The 15,405-nt window shown below is 38.8% G+C and overlaps 1 protein-coding gene across 5 annotated transcripts in view; it reads right to left on the reverse strand.

Annotated features, from left to right (window-relative positions):
- The window catches only part of CYRIB (CYFIP related Rac1 interactor B), a 100,577-nt gene that overhangs the window by 39,459 nt on the left and 45,713 nt on the right, over positions 1 to 15,405 (reverse strand). For all 5 annotated transcript variants that reach the window (XM_049818970.1, XM_049818981.1, XM_049818954.1 and 2 more), the window contains exon 2: positions 3,289 to 3,367. The gene's annotated coding sequence lies outside the window, so the exon portion shown is untranslated. The remainder of the gene's footprint in view (positions 1 to 3,288; positions 3,368 to 15,405) is intronic.

The raw sequence follows: 15,405 nt of genomic DNA on the forward strand, positions 1-15,405 counted from the left end.
AACTTCACCACTTTCTCCATTGGTTACATAGTTTTCCCCAAATGGAACAAATCCTGAAAGCACACATTAAAAGCTGCACCTTTTTTAACACCCATTTCCTTGTTTAATGGAGGAAACATTTAGCATTGAGCAAAACAAAACAGAACCTTGCTTTATATTTCTTGCAGCACATTTGACTTTATATAAACTTCCCAGACAGCCAAAGCCATACAGAAGTCTGTAACACGTGCAATATGGCCTTACTCAGTACAGTATCTCTTCTGAATGAGGTCCTTCACTTCTAACCTTTGTAGGCACACAGGTACAGAGACAACTAGAAACAAACTTTCCTGCTCCTTTTAAGTTTTAGTGCAAATCCCATAATATGTGTTAAAGACTGACATTGTTACCAAAGAGATTTTAAAGATTCTCCCCACAAGGAAGCACAACATTTAAAGATGTGTCAGCCAGACAAATGCTACTCTTACAAGAGCTATACAAGCCACAACAAAGAGTTCTCAAAATTAATAAGAAAATGACAGGTATGCATTTGCTTCCACTTTGCAAATATAATACTGAAAGTGTTTTCATATTTATTAAAATTAGTACAAAATGCAAAACTTGTTAATCCACAAACACCACAGTATCAAAGCTGGAACAGGACTCCACAACATGTTAATCAGCTTGCACCAAACACCTCCCCAACATTACAGGGGAACAATTTTAAGTTGCATGGAAAGATTTTTAAATCCTCAAGCATGCAGACAAGTTCAAGCTGCATATGAGAGATAAAGCTATAAAATAAGAATGAATAATTATCAGAGATTATATTCAAAAGCAGGAGATAATTACCAAGATCTTTTCTGAATGACTGATACTCTGGAAAAATAATCCCGTACAACTAAAGTTAATGTAATGAAAAAGAAAAGCTAACACAAGAAAAATAGGGCAAATGCTAAAATGTTGTATGTCCTTCAGTGTCTGTGATAATGGACAGCTGAAACATCATAACCAAAAGAAATACCACCTGGATAAAAAAGGCACGCATGTCTTACACAACCATTTGGGCTATTCTGCACCACACCAAGGTCCAGCTGGCTTAATATTCTATCTTGGCACCAGTCATGAAAGACCCAGACACACTCTGCCCCAAGGGACGCGGTGTCCATGTGTCTCACGCTCTTTTCAGCATATTACCAGAGCTGAGGGCCTGTGCTGAGACCCAGATCAGGTTTAAAATGTGGTAGAGTTCAGTGTGCTCTCAGCTCATGTCTTCCCAGACCAAAGTTAATGCTGGAAACGGCAAAATCAAGTTTGTGCAGCACTACTCCCAAGCTAAAAAGCACTTCCTGGTCCTAAAGGAAATGCTGAATTAAGACAAATACTTTACCAGGGTTAGAGACAAAGACCTATTTTCTAGATTTACTCAGTTTCACTCAGCATGGCCATCCTGTTAACTGCTCTCTTAAAGAGAAGGTGGGGTGATGATGGAGTGGGAAGGGAAGCTGAAGTAGGGAAATGGACAGAGGACCCCTCACTGCTAGGCTAATGAGATTTTCAATTTTCTGTATGGAGCAAGCTATGCACTCCAATTTAGTGACAGAGCTACAGTATTTGTTCACATCATATATGATCAGAATAATCCAAAAGATTAACTTAAAAATTACTATCAGATAATTACAGTGTGGTTCAAAACTTGTGTTGGTAATACAGTGCTTTGGTACCTCAAATTGTGACATTCTACGTGCCACAGGTTGTTTCTCCTGTAAATTGAGGGACATGCATTTTCAAACTGAGTACTTGGAAAGGAGTCTCATACACATTTTAGTTGCAGAAGCTGCTATTTTACAGACCCAGGCAACAAAGCTCTTGAAATTATCGTTCACAAATAGCTGTACTATACAAGTAATCTTTATATAAAAAAAGACTACATAAAGTCAAACATCGTTTTTACTATGTCATTTCTGACAGATGCACATTATTGACCACTATAAGCCTTCAAAACTTTCTATCATTAATCTAGGTTTGGCAGTGGCAGCATAACAGAACAAAGTATTTTAGTATTCTCTGTGAACCCTGGTTATTAGCAACAGCAACACAACTTCATAAAGTTGTCCTCGATTGCTTATAAATTTTAGGCAGAATAACTGGCTTGCGAAGACTAACAAAGCATCTGTAAATATTTGGGTCATAAAAGCTTAATGTTTCCTTAGTGGCTAGGATACTGCTTCTTTTCACGTTCATCCTTGGACCCAGCTGCATCACCCCATTCTGGGCTAAGAACCCTCTCCTGTCATGAGTTTACTTAGCCCTATAGCTCAAATGGTAGCAGTAAACAGAAGGGTAGAATTCTAGCTTTATAGAAGGTATATTTTAAGGTATAATCACAGAGGAAAACTGAATGAATATTTAGTTTACAATTTTGTGGATGTTTTGCGCCACACCGAAGACTGCTACTTCATTTACAACATTAAGTAGTTGAGAAGTGAGATATAAATCTCGTACCTACTATCAATGTGCATATGATTTAACTATGTCAAGGCATACTCAGATGTCCTAAATTCTCATGTTTCCTTGTGATTGCCTTGGAACAGTGTAGCTCAATCTCTTAACTTATGGGCTGGTAAACTCCTAAGTGGTTATAGCTCTTCACTGATGATCCTTTTACCATTCTGAACCTGCAGATGACTTTAAACGTCTGTGAATTACAATACATCCCTAATTTTATCATTATATATTATTTTCAGTGGAAATTAAGCCTCAAACACCAACAGAATAACTACAAGCACATTAATGGCATCTTCCAAAGCACCTGGACACTCAAACTAGCATGCTTAGCCATGTTCAACTTCTAAACTAGACTTTGTTAAGTTGCCTTTTTTCTCTCTCTCCAGGCTCTGAAGTTTCAGTGTTTGGACTATCACACTTCAAACAGTCTTTATATAGTAAGAGGTACAAATACATTGTATTAGTCTCAGTGGAAAAGGCAAATAGACAATGTTAAACGTCCCACTACAGAAAAAAAGGCTAGTCTTTTTTTCTCTCCTACTGCGACAGAAGGAATTTAATCACTTTTTATTACAGTTTAAATACCCACATGTTATCCACTGCTACAAAGCCTTTTGTCTGGTAAGCTACAGTTAATTACCAAAAAAAAAAACAAAACCCCAACCCAAAACCAAACCAAAAAACATATGAACTACTTCTTGCTTTCAATAGAGCAAAATACTTTGTACTCCTTGGCCTCAAATGTTATGTAAAACATAAAAGAAACATTCTATAAGCAAAGACACCTAAGAAAGTGTTTACCAGTTGGTAGTATCTTCTTGCAGTCTTAACAGAGAACTCCCTTCCTCAGATTATGGATGCAGCAGCTTGTCTTCAGGATCTGAAGGAAAAGAAGAATACCATTAAACATAAACAATACACAGCATTTCAATTACGTAAGCCAGTGCCAGAGGTAAATCAAAGTTAATTCTGCAGTGCCAAGGAAACTACATAAATCTTCAGGAATGCAAATACAACATGCCAATCTCAAAAACACTTGTGATTTTATGGAAGTGACATTACAAGCAAATGGAGTGGCATCCTTACAAACTCTTCTGTGACTCAGTAAGGCAAGTAGCTATCCGTGATCACAAGCATCAGAAATAGAGCACCGCATCTCAGCACTAAGTTACACATAGTTACAGCCCCCAAAAAAGAAAGCATTACATCCCTGCATTACTGAGCCAAGTTACACATAATTGCAGCAGAAAAAAGTAGGTCTCGGTTCAAGTTTTATTTACAGTATCACATACATATTGCATGCAGGGAAAAATGCTTCAATGCTACAGTTTTCATCAGTTAAAGACAAATTTGGCCAACGGCAGTTTTTACCTTTCTGAACTTACTCCAGGATTACTTAGATTTCCTGCTTCAAAATTAAGTTTCTGGTTTAGAAAATTAGTAAACGTATGATCAGACAGAACAGCATTTCCTATGGAAATGTGGCACTGAGATCTATTACAAGCATCTGAAGGGTGTTTAAGTTCATTTGGAGTAGGTTTATCTAGCAAACAGTCTACCTTTTTTAGTACAGTAACTGGATGATGAACTGGCCAAAAATGGCAACTTTCTGCTGTGGTGAAAGGTTGATAAGCCTCTTCCATTTGGGGTTTTGTAAGCTGCTTCTTTTTCAGGGATTTCAGCTAATTTAAATACTTGAGTGTCATCGCTTAACCTATCTCCAGTAAAACCACTGTTGCTCCTACTTCAGGTATTGTTCCTGGTATCAGAATCCACCCTGTCAATATGTCGCATCTCGAAGTTTCTTTTAAAGAGTGATCATTCCATTTTATAGTACAATTCTCTTTCTGCTTCTACAGCAAAGTCAAGCGCATTCTGCAACACATCTGTTTTTAGCATAAACTTGTTTTAGAAATAAAAAATCCCTGTCATGTCATTGCAGATCCAGCTGAAGAGGCATGAAATATTCAGTGTTAATTTGTATTTAATCAGCTATCAGCAGCTCCTCTTACATCAGATAATCCTGATCAACAAGCATTTAATAAAAAATATGCTGTTTTGCAGTGATAAGCAGGTGCCTGGCAAATTAATATTGTTTGAGTTTCTGTCCTGCAAATGTTGTATGAAGCACTACTCTCTCTTGCAGAAAAGGAAATCTAAAAAACATCCAAGCCACCTTATTCACTTTGTTAAAGCATAGGCTTTGTTTTAACAATTGTTCCACTGCCCTATTTCAGTCCCTTTCATTCATGGTCCTCTTGCCAAGCAACCGTATAAAATTAACAATTCAGTTAAAAACTTCAGAATGGAAGCCATAAGGTCCTTACACTCAAACACTGCTTGGTAAGTCGCTGAGCAGAGCAGCACTGTCACCGTCTACAGCCTGGTAACACAATTTGAAAGTTCTGCTGGCTGAGTGACCATCTATGCAATTGCACCATGTGCAATTTCCTTCAATATACTCAACAAAAATACTTCCTTCTACCCTGCTACACTACAGTATGAAAAGCTTCCTATTCAGCACCAGAGAATGAACTTTTTTCAAGCATGACTGATCATTTCATTAAGCAGAAAAACTGTGTTACACTTCCATGGGACCAATGCACATACCATCATGTTGCCAAATTCGAGTGTTTAAACTTCCTCATAACTACCCGAAGTAGCACGCAGGATTTTGTTTTACTGACAGCAATTATCTAAACCAGCTGGAGACCCTTCTGCCCCACCAGTTCCACACTGCTCTGCATTGCTCCCTCTCCTGGCTGCTCAGCATCTCCCGTGCTGTGTTTTCTCCCTGACAACCCGTTGCTGCAGACTGGCCTTCAGGTGAGAAAGAGAAGCAAGTGCCAGCAGCTACAGCTGCACAGCAATTCTGGATGGAAAAAGTCAATCTGGCAGAACAGCAGCAGGTACAGCGGACTGGAGGGATCACGGAAACATCCACATGCAGGGGGACTACGTAATCTGCCAGTGCTGGACAAAGAAAAAAGTCTGGCGAGACAGGAGGAACTGGAGACACAAGGCGTGCTGGCTAGGAGCAACCGGGCTGCAATGTACATCAAAAGGACAGGGGTGTTGAAGCGGGGGTACACACAGAAGGCTGTAGATATGTGGTCCCTTTGGAAGACCTCTGCAGCTTTAAAGGCAACCATTCCATATACCTGATCAAGATTAATCTGGTTCAGTTGATAAAACCAGTCAAGAGTGGTTTTTTTCTTTTTCCTTTTTTTCCTTTTTTAAATAATAGATCCCCAAACTGTAACCCACAGTATAAATAACACAGCTGAGAAAAACTGAGTTAGCTGCCATCTTAGTTTTCAGTCAATATTTGTTCAAAAATTAATTTTCTTTACTTCAACAGACCTTTGCGAAGTAAATTAACACTGTTCTTTGACAGGCTAATGAGAATAGCAGGTGAACAACAAAAGAATAAGCTCATTCTCAGGAGATATCCTTGCTTGCCCTCCACACACTGTGTTGGCGTAGCTTTGTAGGATGATGAGTTCAAAAGAAGGAAGCAGACAATAGATCTACTTGTTCCTGGTAAATTAGAGAGACTTCACCTATTCATTTAAGCGACCATCCCTTACTTCATTAGTTTTGTCACTTAAGGGGAAGGTGGAATTAGACTCTGAAGTACAGCACCTGATTAAATCTTGTTCTCCATACAAAATTCATGCTCAAGAAAACTATTAACCATAAAGATGCAAAGAGTCTTCTGTGAATTGCACGGTGTTCGTTTTTCTCTGGCAGACATTTCAACAGGCAGAATCACAGCCACTGCTTCCCAGCCTCCACGTTTTGCACTCATTTGAGCTACAAGGAAGAACACTTCTGAGAAATTCATTCATGGTTATATTCTCAGGGGAGAATGGTAAAGCCAGTAACACAGGGGTTAATGGGTTTTACTGAGAGATTCAGCATACTCCATGCAAGACAGTTTGCTGAAACACTGTGGCAAAACAGCTAGTTATTGCCAGACGAGCAGTTTCTAGGTAGGGGCTTAAAGCTATCTTAAATAATTTTTCAACCTTTGCCACCATGAAAGCAAGACTGCCACTCACAGCCCAGGCAAGCCCCGTGTCGGAGCTGGCTGTAAGACCTCACCAGCAGGTAACAGGGATGACTCAGGGCTGAGATGCAGAGGGAAACGGAGGTCAAAACATTTCCTGAAATCCTGCACAATACTTGACTGCCAACCCAGTAATCCACACTCCAGTTCTCTGCCTTGCTTCAGTCAGGCACCCACCCCCCAAGGACACTACCAAGGTGACCATCTGCACTGCCCTGAGATGCCATTTCACTTCCTCTGTGATTGGTGACTTACACAGCATCTTCAAAAGCCCAGAGAAATGTAGATTTCACAACTTAATATGCAGGTTATTTCAACTCAAAATCTTTGTCTAAAGTACATTTAGGAATAACTCCACCTAGCCTGTATACCCAACACTGTTGTATAGATATAAACCACATTTAAAGTCATGTCCCACACATCATCTTTGTCTGTGCTTGACTTTGCTTAGCCCAAAACATAGGAAGCACAGAAGAGACAGCAATGAGGATTTAAGGTCCTGTATCCTCCCCAACACAGATTGCAACAGACTGCTAGTGACAGCAGCTCATCAACGGGTTAAGACATATCTGAAAAGCAGAGTATACAAAAAGAGTAAAAAAAATAATCATTAAGATCCATGAAACTGAGTGTTAGAAGGCTTATGGTAGTTTATAAAGAATTCTGTTGCAAGACAAGACAGCACAAAAATTGAGCAGTCAAAATAATCCCTGCAGAGCTTCTGACACACTTCATAGTAAGGCAGCTATGAAAAAAGGAGGCAGAAAGCAACACATCCAGTGCCCTACAAAAATAGGAAAACCTGTAAATACTAGAATTCACAAAGATAGCTCCACGGCAAACAAAACTTGAGAATTTTATTCCTCACTAAAATGATATGGACTACTTTTTTCACCTCTTACAAACAAGTATTGCCAAAACTTTAATTTTCAGTTGACAGAGGAAATTCTCCCGTTACTTGAGGAACTGGTGGTCAGACAACTATTAAAATATTCCCAGTAGTTTACTTCTACAGGGCTGAAAAACTAAGTTCTCATTCCTTTATTTTCAGGACAGCAATGAAACTGAGCATTTACGATCAAAATAATGATACTAAAACTCAATAGTTTGAGCTTCAACTGTACATCATACAGTTAATACTGATGATGCTACAACACATTAAAAAGTTAAAACTATTTGCTTCCAGAAGATTGCCCAGCTCTGCTTCCATGTAACACCATAGTAACTCAAGAGATACCATGACCATTTCCAACATCAATTTACTACTTTCCTTCATTCACCAGAACATGATCAGTTACAGGATTTAAATGTCATCTTCCTTACAGGTTTGAGCTGGAAAGCATCAAAACATATTCATGTACTATAAGCTAATTTGGTGTGTGAAGACTGTCCAGTTAATTCAGAGTTGCAAAGACAGAGATGGAAGAGACTCACACATAACCTTCCCTTGTGCCCACAGCAAATATCTGGCCCAGGTTTGAAGTATTATCAGTCAAACACAATGCATTAATTGAAGTGTAATTTACCAAACAGAACACCGACCTGCATTTCCTCTGTCAAGGACTCCAAAATCATAGAAAGGATTGCCAACAGTGAACACTTTTTCTCCTGTCAGTGCCACATCTCAGCTTTCAAGCACTGGACTTAACATTATGAGCTCAGTAGTGTTGCATGGTTTAACAACTACCCTTAAAAATACAGGTTTTCAAAGCAACTCTGAGTATTACAGAGGGTCTGAATCTTATGACTACCCTTATCAGCTTTTTAAAAATTATTAATTGCAAAGAGAATAATATGTGCTCCAGATCCAGGAGAGTTTTGCTCACACTTCAGAAGTTCTGACTACCATCAGACTATTGTTTACCTACAAGCCCTCATTCACCCAGCTTCGCAGACTTCTGGAACCTATGCCTATATATACCATAAATGAAGCATTAGAAAGAATGTAGCTCTTGTGTAAAACAAAAACCTGAAACTGCTAAACACCTATTCTACAACCCTACAACTAGCACATTCCATGTTTCAAAGACAAATGTGGAAGTGGAAGCATAACTGTAATGATAGCAATCATTTGAATACTCTAATATAAGACAGACTGTTTAACCATGGACAATCTGAATATCTTTGAGGCAGGACTTGAAAAAAACATAACCAATATTTTCTTCAGTTCCTCTTTAAAAGGCCTCAGAGTGACTCAACTCAGAGATGAAGAGGCAGGACACAGATGACATGTTCTCCACATTAGTTATGGAAGAGGTTTCCATAGAAGGGTGAAAAGGGCAGGTACGTACAGTTCTATGCAGACTGAAACAGGAATAATCTTTTCCTATTACTAGTGTGACAATGTTCTTGATAGAGCACAAAAGCAGATGACAATTATGTTTGTACCACTTAACTTATAAAAAGTTGGTCAGAAATGCTCAATCCTTGCAAAATCACTGATCATTCTGGCAATCAGATGGCAGAAGCAAGTTACTGATGGGTATGCTTTGACTTGCAAACTTTTAGCCATATAGAGAAACAACACAACTTGGAAGATTTCTTCATTCTGAAGTACAGATGTCACATATCTTTTGACCCTAGATCTCACTTACTATGTGTTTGCTCCTTGGATACAGAACACCTGACCAAGGAACTGAATTACACCGTAGAAAGCAGGAATTAAATCACGGAATGAACACTGGACCAGTCTTAGTTTGTCTACTCTGTACAGAGGCACAATAGAAAAAGTTCTGTGTGGGACCAGAACCAGCAGACCAGTAGGACTGCTATCAAAGAGCCTGCTGTAACGGTTAAAGGTACGAGCAATCTATATGAACTCTTCAATAAGTTAAGGCTTGTAATGAGAGGATAGAAGTTGCATATTCCCCAACTCCACAAACAGTTTAAGGTTTCCATTGAACAAAGATTTACCGTAAGCAAAGACTAAACCCAAGGACTTGCCCATCCCACAAAAATTCCTTCTCACGAGCTTCTGCTGTGCTGTCTTCCCTGGATCCACCCCTTAAGTCCCAATTCTCAAAGTGTCTCAGCTTCAGCTGAGCAAGGTACCAGCCTGGCTCACAAGCAGATGCTGAATTCAAGATTACTCAAATAGAGATTAGAGTTAGGTTCCCCTTATGCTACCATCTGTAGGTTATTATGCAAAAGCCTCTGCTATTTAAAAACTCTGAAAGAGAGGTGGGAGAAGGAGAGATGCTATGAAGCACTAGATCTGGCTAGTGGGTCAACATATCCTTTTTTTTTCCCTGTTTCCTAATCAGCTGGATTTAAACAAGCTTGTTATCTAGTCCACAGAGAGGCAGGCATTACTTCCAGTTCTTAGCCATGTTTACAGTACCTAACCTTCTCTATCTGATGTGTAAATAGTTTAAGCTAAGGGCTTAAGCAGTCTGAATGATCTTTTTAGGATCCAATATTTACTTTTAAAACAAAAAAAGATACTGCAGAGCTTATGTTTGAGACTTTGAGTAGGAAGTCTCACCCTCAGAAGGTTGTCTGCAGACTATCTCAGCTTTTACATCCGCTTCTCACTAGAAGGACATTAAAGGCAACTGGACTCCTGTTTCTGCACAGGAAATCTGATGAACTTTAAGCCATTCTTACACTCCCACACCCTCCCATTTAGGTCTCTATTGAGAGAGCACAAGATCTTTGTTCAAAGTGTACTTGCAGATGCCATCATCTCCAGAGGCATTTTTCCTACATTTAATGTGCATGTTACAACCTCAGCCAAAATAGGAGCGCAACAATTTTTCTATATTACCCTGTATTTGGAGTAACAAAGGAAGCATTTAAGAACAAGTCTTATATTTTTCTGCTTCAGTGAAATGACAAACACCAACATTCAAATAGTCACATACATGTTCTAGAGACTGCAACAAGGGAGTTGCTTCATCCTTTTGCAAACCAAACTTTACCCTGGAACAGCAGTCAAGTAGAAAAGAAACCTTTTACTTAGAGATTGGTCACACTGCAAAGCTTTTTTTGCTACTATAAGGCTAGAAAGACTTACTTGAAGACTAACAGATTCTGAAGTACAATTTTTCATGAAGAAATGAAGCTAAATACACACATGAAACAAAGGCACTGTATTACATAAAATTCACATAACAAAATCCACACTGTAGAGTCATGCCCACTGTAATTCCAGCAGACACAAAGTTGCTCTCTAGGTAAAACTCCAACAACAGGCATGCATACATAGCAGTTCGCAGTAGTAGATGCAAGCACATGCAACGAGCGTTATCAATACAAGCACTGCACATACCTGCAGGCATTGAGACACAGTCCTAGGACCATGAATTTCAAGAGTAACTGAATACCCGGGATAAGTGGTACTAATATTTTAAATAGACTTGAAACTAAGGTGCCTGGCTTCTGCAATCTCTGAATTTAGATCGGGGACTCCATCTACAAAGTGCTTTCAAGCCATGTGATGAGAGAGTTGCTCTACAGGTGGAACATGCTTTAGGCTGTTCCTTCATGAGAAACCCACAGGGCCTTTACCACATCCTAGAACCAGAGTGTAGGCAGTGCCAACATATGAGGTTTATGTTCAACAAAATGAAAGACAGAGACTCCGGAGCTCCTCAGAAACACGGTATCCAGAAAAGCATTACGTGAATTGCATCACAGAAGCCCAGAAGCAAGCTCCAGGTTGGGAGGAGGTATAAACGAAAAGTGTGCGCACATGCACCATAGATGCATGCCTTCTAGGAAGAAACTGGATCTACCACGTGGTGCTGTAGTACTCATCTGTTCAAGGACTATGATTCAGTGCCTACAGAGCTGTACAAGGAGTATGATTCAGTGCCTACAGGGTGTGTTGGATTTAGTACAGATGCACAGATTAATTGTACACCACATACGTGTCTGGCTGCTGACAGGAAAAGGCTACACACACATACACAATTAAGAACACTCAGAGAAGTTAAATCATCTGCTATAACAGGATTGATTAAAGCCTTCTTGGCCTCAGATTCACTCAGTGCAACTACAGAAATCTTCTCTATCATCTCTGTTGTAAGGAGTCTCAGAATAAGTGGAGTTAGTTAACATTCACGATAGACAGGGTTTAGTTCGAGGCTTGTCATGCCTAGCATGGGCTAGAACAAACATTACCTACTATGGAATTATTTGCATTGCCATTCATGAACTTATGCAATTTATCAGGGACATCTCATGTGGCAAAAACACTGCCAAAAAAACTAGATGATTTATAGGTGTTCTTACAGCAGGACCTCCTATAGCAGGAACTTTCCAACACAGCAGACATTTGCCAGCAATCTCTGAATGTTGGAATATGACAAAAACAAGACAGAGGAAGTGAGAAGACTTGCATAACAATAAATCTCATTAATAAAGATACGCTTGTCACTGTGGCTAAACTAGAAAATTATTTTTGCCTTATGGTACTCTCATGAGTGTCACAGCATACTAAAACAAGCAAGCCAACTTCATGAAGTGCAATGCAAAACCCCTTTGGCTGATGAACAGTCTTTCAGTAGCTTTTTTGTCTTTCAATAAAAATTAATCTGGCTTTCAAAGATTTAATAACAAGACAAATATTAGCTTATTCAATGTCTTATCACCCAAATCTAGAAATGGATGTTGGTCTTCTGGGCCTCCATTTCCCCACATATTTGTGGAAATTCAGTTACTTGCTTAAAAATACAAATATCGGCAAAAGTAGTATAAAAACAATACAACTATCAGCAAAAGTAGTATGAAAAAAACCCAACAATGACTGAGATCTACCAGACCTGAAAAAAAAGTATTCACATGGATATACTTTCAGTCAGTGTATCATTGCAGAGAAACTAAAGGAGTTTCACAGGGAATTACTAACCTTGCTTCTGTCTTCTAAACATGTTTTATTAGGAGTTTTTCAACTACAGAAACTCAGTCTAATGCTGCTGTAACTAGAGAAACAGGCATTTGATCACCTTTTTTAACTACAAACTTCCTGTTTGCTTTCAGATAATTAACATTGCTGTACCTCAGTTTCTTATCTGTAATGAGGCAAAACACACAACATTAAGCATAGCAGGACTTCAGACACTTATGTCATCTTTGAATTCTGCTACAGCAAGAGTTGGTAAGGATGGCATTGGACAAATATTGACGGGGATAATACAGAAGTGGCTGTTTAGTGACCCTCAAGGCAGTCGGTGAGGATACACTGGGTAAAGCACACATGCAGAATACCTTCAAAATCTCTTTAGTACTTCACATTACAAACAGAAGTTGCTGAAGCAGTACAGACTCCAAAAATCAGATACTGCATTCCTATCTGGCAAAGATATTCATGTTAAACTCTCATGCTTCAACCTGAAAAACAATGGAAGTTACTGTTTAACTGCTGAAAACTTAAGCTTCTTAGGCCTTACAGATAGTAAGAAGTTAACTAATCATTTGAGACAGTCCAGTCTAATCCTGGACATAACAAACAGTAACTTCACTTCAACATGTGGATTATAGTTCTACCCATAAAATCTTTTTAAGACTATTTTTGAATCACAAAAAATCATGCAGGTGTTCCAAATTGCTGATCAAGTCATGCTTTCACAAAGATTATAAACAAACATAATTAAAAAAAAAGGAAAAGATGCACATGTTAAACACAACAGGCTTGAGGGGAGAAAAAAAATAAACCCACAAAAAAAAACCCCAAAAACCAACAAGTTTCATCCAGGTCAGCCAACTCCAACACTGGTTATTGTTGGATTATTACAGTGGAGTATCATAAGACATCCTGTAGTTAGAACGTACTTGTAAATTCAGTGTTGTTTTTTAACATTAGGACAACTTTCTAAGGTGAAAAATGAGTGTAAGAGTACAACTTGCATTCTACTAGGTGTACTTAAATAAAATTTATAGAAAAAACTGCTCCCTTGGGGAAACCTTAGATTCAAAGATAAATTTGTGGTCTTGACAATGCAGAACTAGACTCAAACAATTAACAGGATCCACGAATTCTATCCTATCTCATGTACCAAGAGTCTGAAGAATAAACCACCCCTGGAAAAGTACAATCAGCTTCTCAGTTTGTTGGTCAGCCAGAGTATTCTCCAAGATCACGAACAACATACGTAGGACACAACAGAGAATATGTACAATAACAAAGACATTATTGAGCAGCTCATGAGAATGTAGAAAAAGTTTTCTCAAGAAACTAGGTAGGGACACAAGGCTAGTTCAGAAAGGTGGTATCTCTCTAACTCTGGATTCCATGTCACATTCCTACGGAATGGCAAAGGGCATTAGCAGCTGCACTTTGCCAACTTTGGGACCTGTAAATAAAATGCACCATTCGCACAAGAAGTGGCTTAAAACCCCGTAACTTTAGGCATACAGAACTTTCCGTAGATGGTATCGCATTCTACTGATACTGGGAAACAGCACCAAACATGAAGAACATTGACGAGAACTAACAGATGCTAGTTGTGAGAACCCCCATATTTGTAAGGCAGTTTCTCAAGCCTCATTCATTGCTTTTGTGCAGGTACACAGCACTACAAAAGCAATGCATGGTAGGAAATCAAACTATAAGAAAGCAATTTCTTCATTACCATAAACCCCTATACGTGCACTATCAAAGTTTTGATTATCATAAGGAATTATCAAACAGTATTTTACAGACATTTAGTTTCTGCCATTAAGCACTCTGCCCATAATAGGAAAGAGCTGCTTCAACACTCACTTATGTCAAGGATCACTGTTCCAAAAAGGTACACTGGGGTAGTGCCAAGCCACTGAAACAGATTTATTTCAAAAAACATAGCTATAACTTTTCTACTAGCCAGTAAAAGCTACAACCTAAAGCCAGTGGTTTAGGCTGGGACCCTAAAGGCTGGGTTTAGGCTACAACTCTCAACATTCTTCCAACTGCAACTCTTTCAACTTTTTGTCATAAGCCCATACGCCATAAGGTCAAAGGCAGAATACTTACTTCACTTCCTTTCAGATGCCTATGTCACTGCTAAGAGCCGGTGAATGGCAAAAGGGATCATTCCCCAGCACTCAAACTCAAGTAGAATTAAGTCATGCTTATGCAGAATGACATGGAAGTTAAAAAATACCAAAGACAAAACCAAAAAACACACAAGGTGAAAAGGAAAAGTGTACTTCAGTCTAGACAGGGATGAGAGCGAGAGACAGACCAGCCCACTGATGGATATACCTGATCTATTCTGCTCTTCTGAATACTTCTGTTGATGAAAAGGTTTTCAGTATAGTCACTGTACTCTAGAGTGCCCTGGGCTCCCATAAAGCTGCTGTCTCACACACACAGAAGAGCAGCTCTAAAATTCCTGGTTTAAATTAATATTTCATGCTATCAATTTTACGTGTTATCAAAGTTCAGCTGTGTGTCCTAGTAAGTAAATAAAATGCTTAAATATAGGATACATATTTCACATCTCACACCATTTTAGATATTTCCAATGGAAAAAAAAGAACCCTAAACAACTCACTCTCTCTTTACACAGAAATTACTCTAAATTTCACTCAGCCACATCAGTACCTTTCACAAGTTGACAGTCAGAAATGCATTCTACAAGAGAACAATGTAACAGTTCAGTGTTTTAATCTGAATTTATCACTGCATTTCATCAGAAATCAGAGCTCCCCAAAAGCTTTTTTAACAATAAAATGTTTTGAAAGCTTAAGAATTAACAATTTTTTTAATAAGTGACATTATTTGTGCCACTGTTCATGATTTTGAATCTGTTGACAGCAAATTTCATCTGCCGTCAAGCTGCACACTTACCCTCAACAGGCTTCTCTGATGGGCAAGCATTATCAGAAATACTCAAATTGGTAAAGCGCTCAGAAGTGTTCCA

The sequence above is a fragment of the Accipiter gentilis genome, chromosome 2 (genome assembly GCF_929443795.1).
Source record: "Accipiter gentilis chromosome 2, bAccGen1.1, whole genome shotgun sequence".
Lineage (NCBI taxonomy): Eukaryota > Metazoa > Chordata > Aves > Accipitriformes > Accipitridae > Astur > Astur gentilis.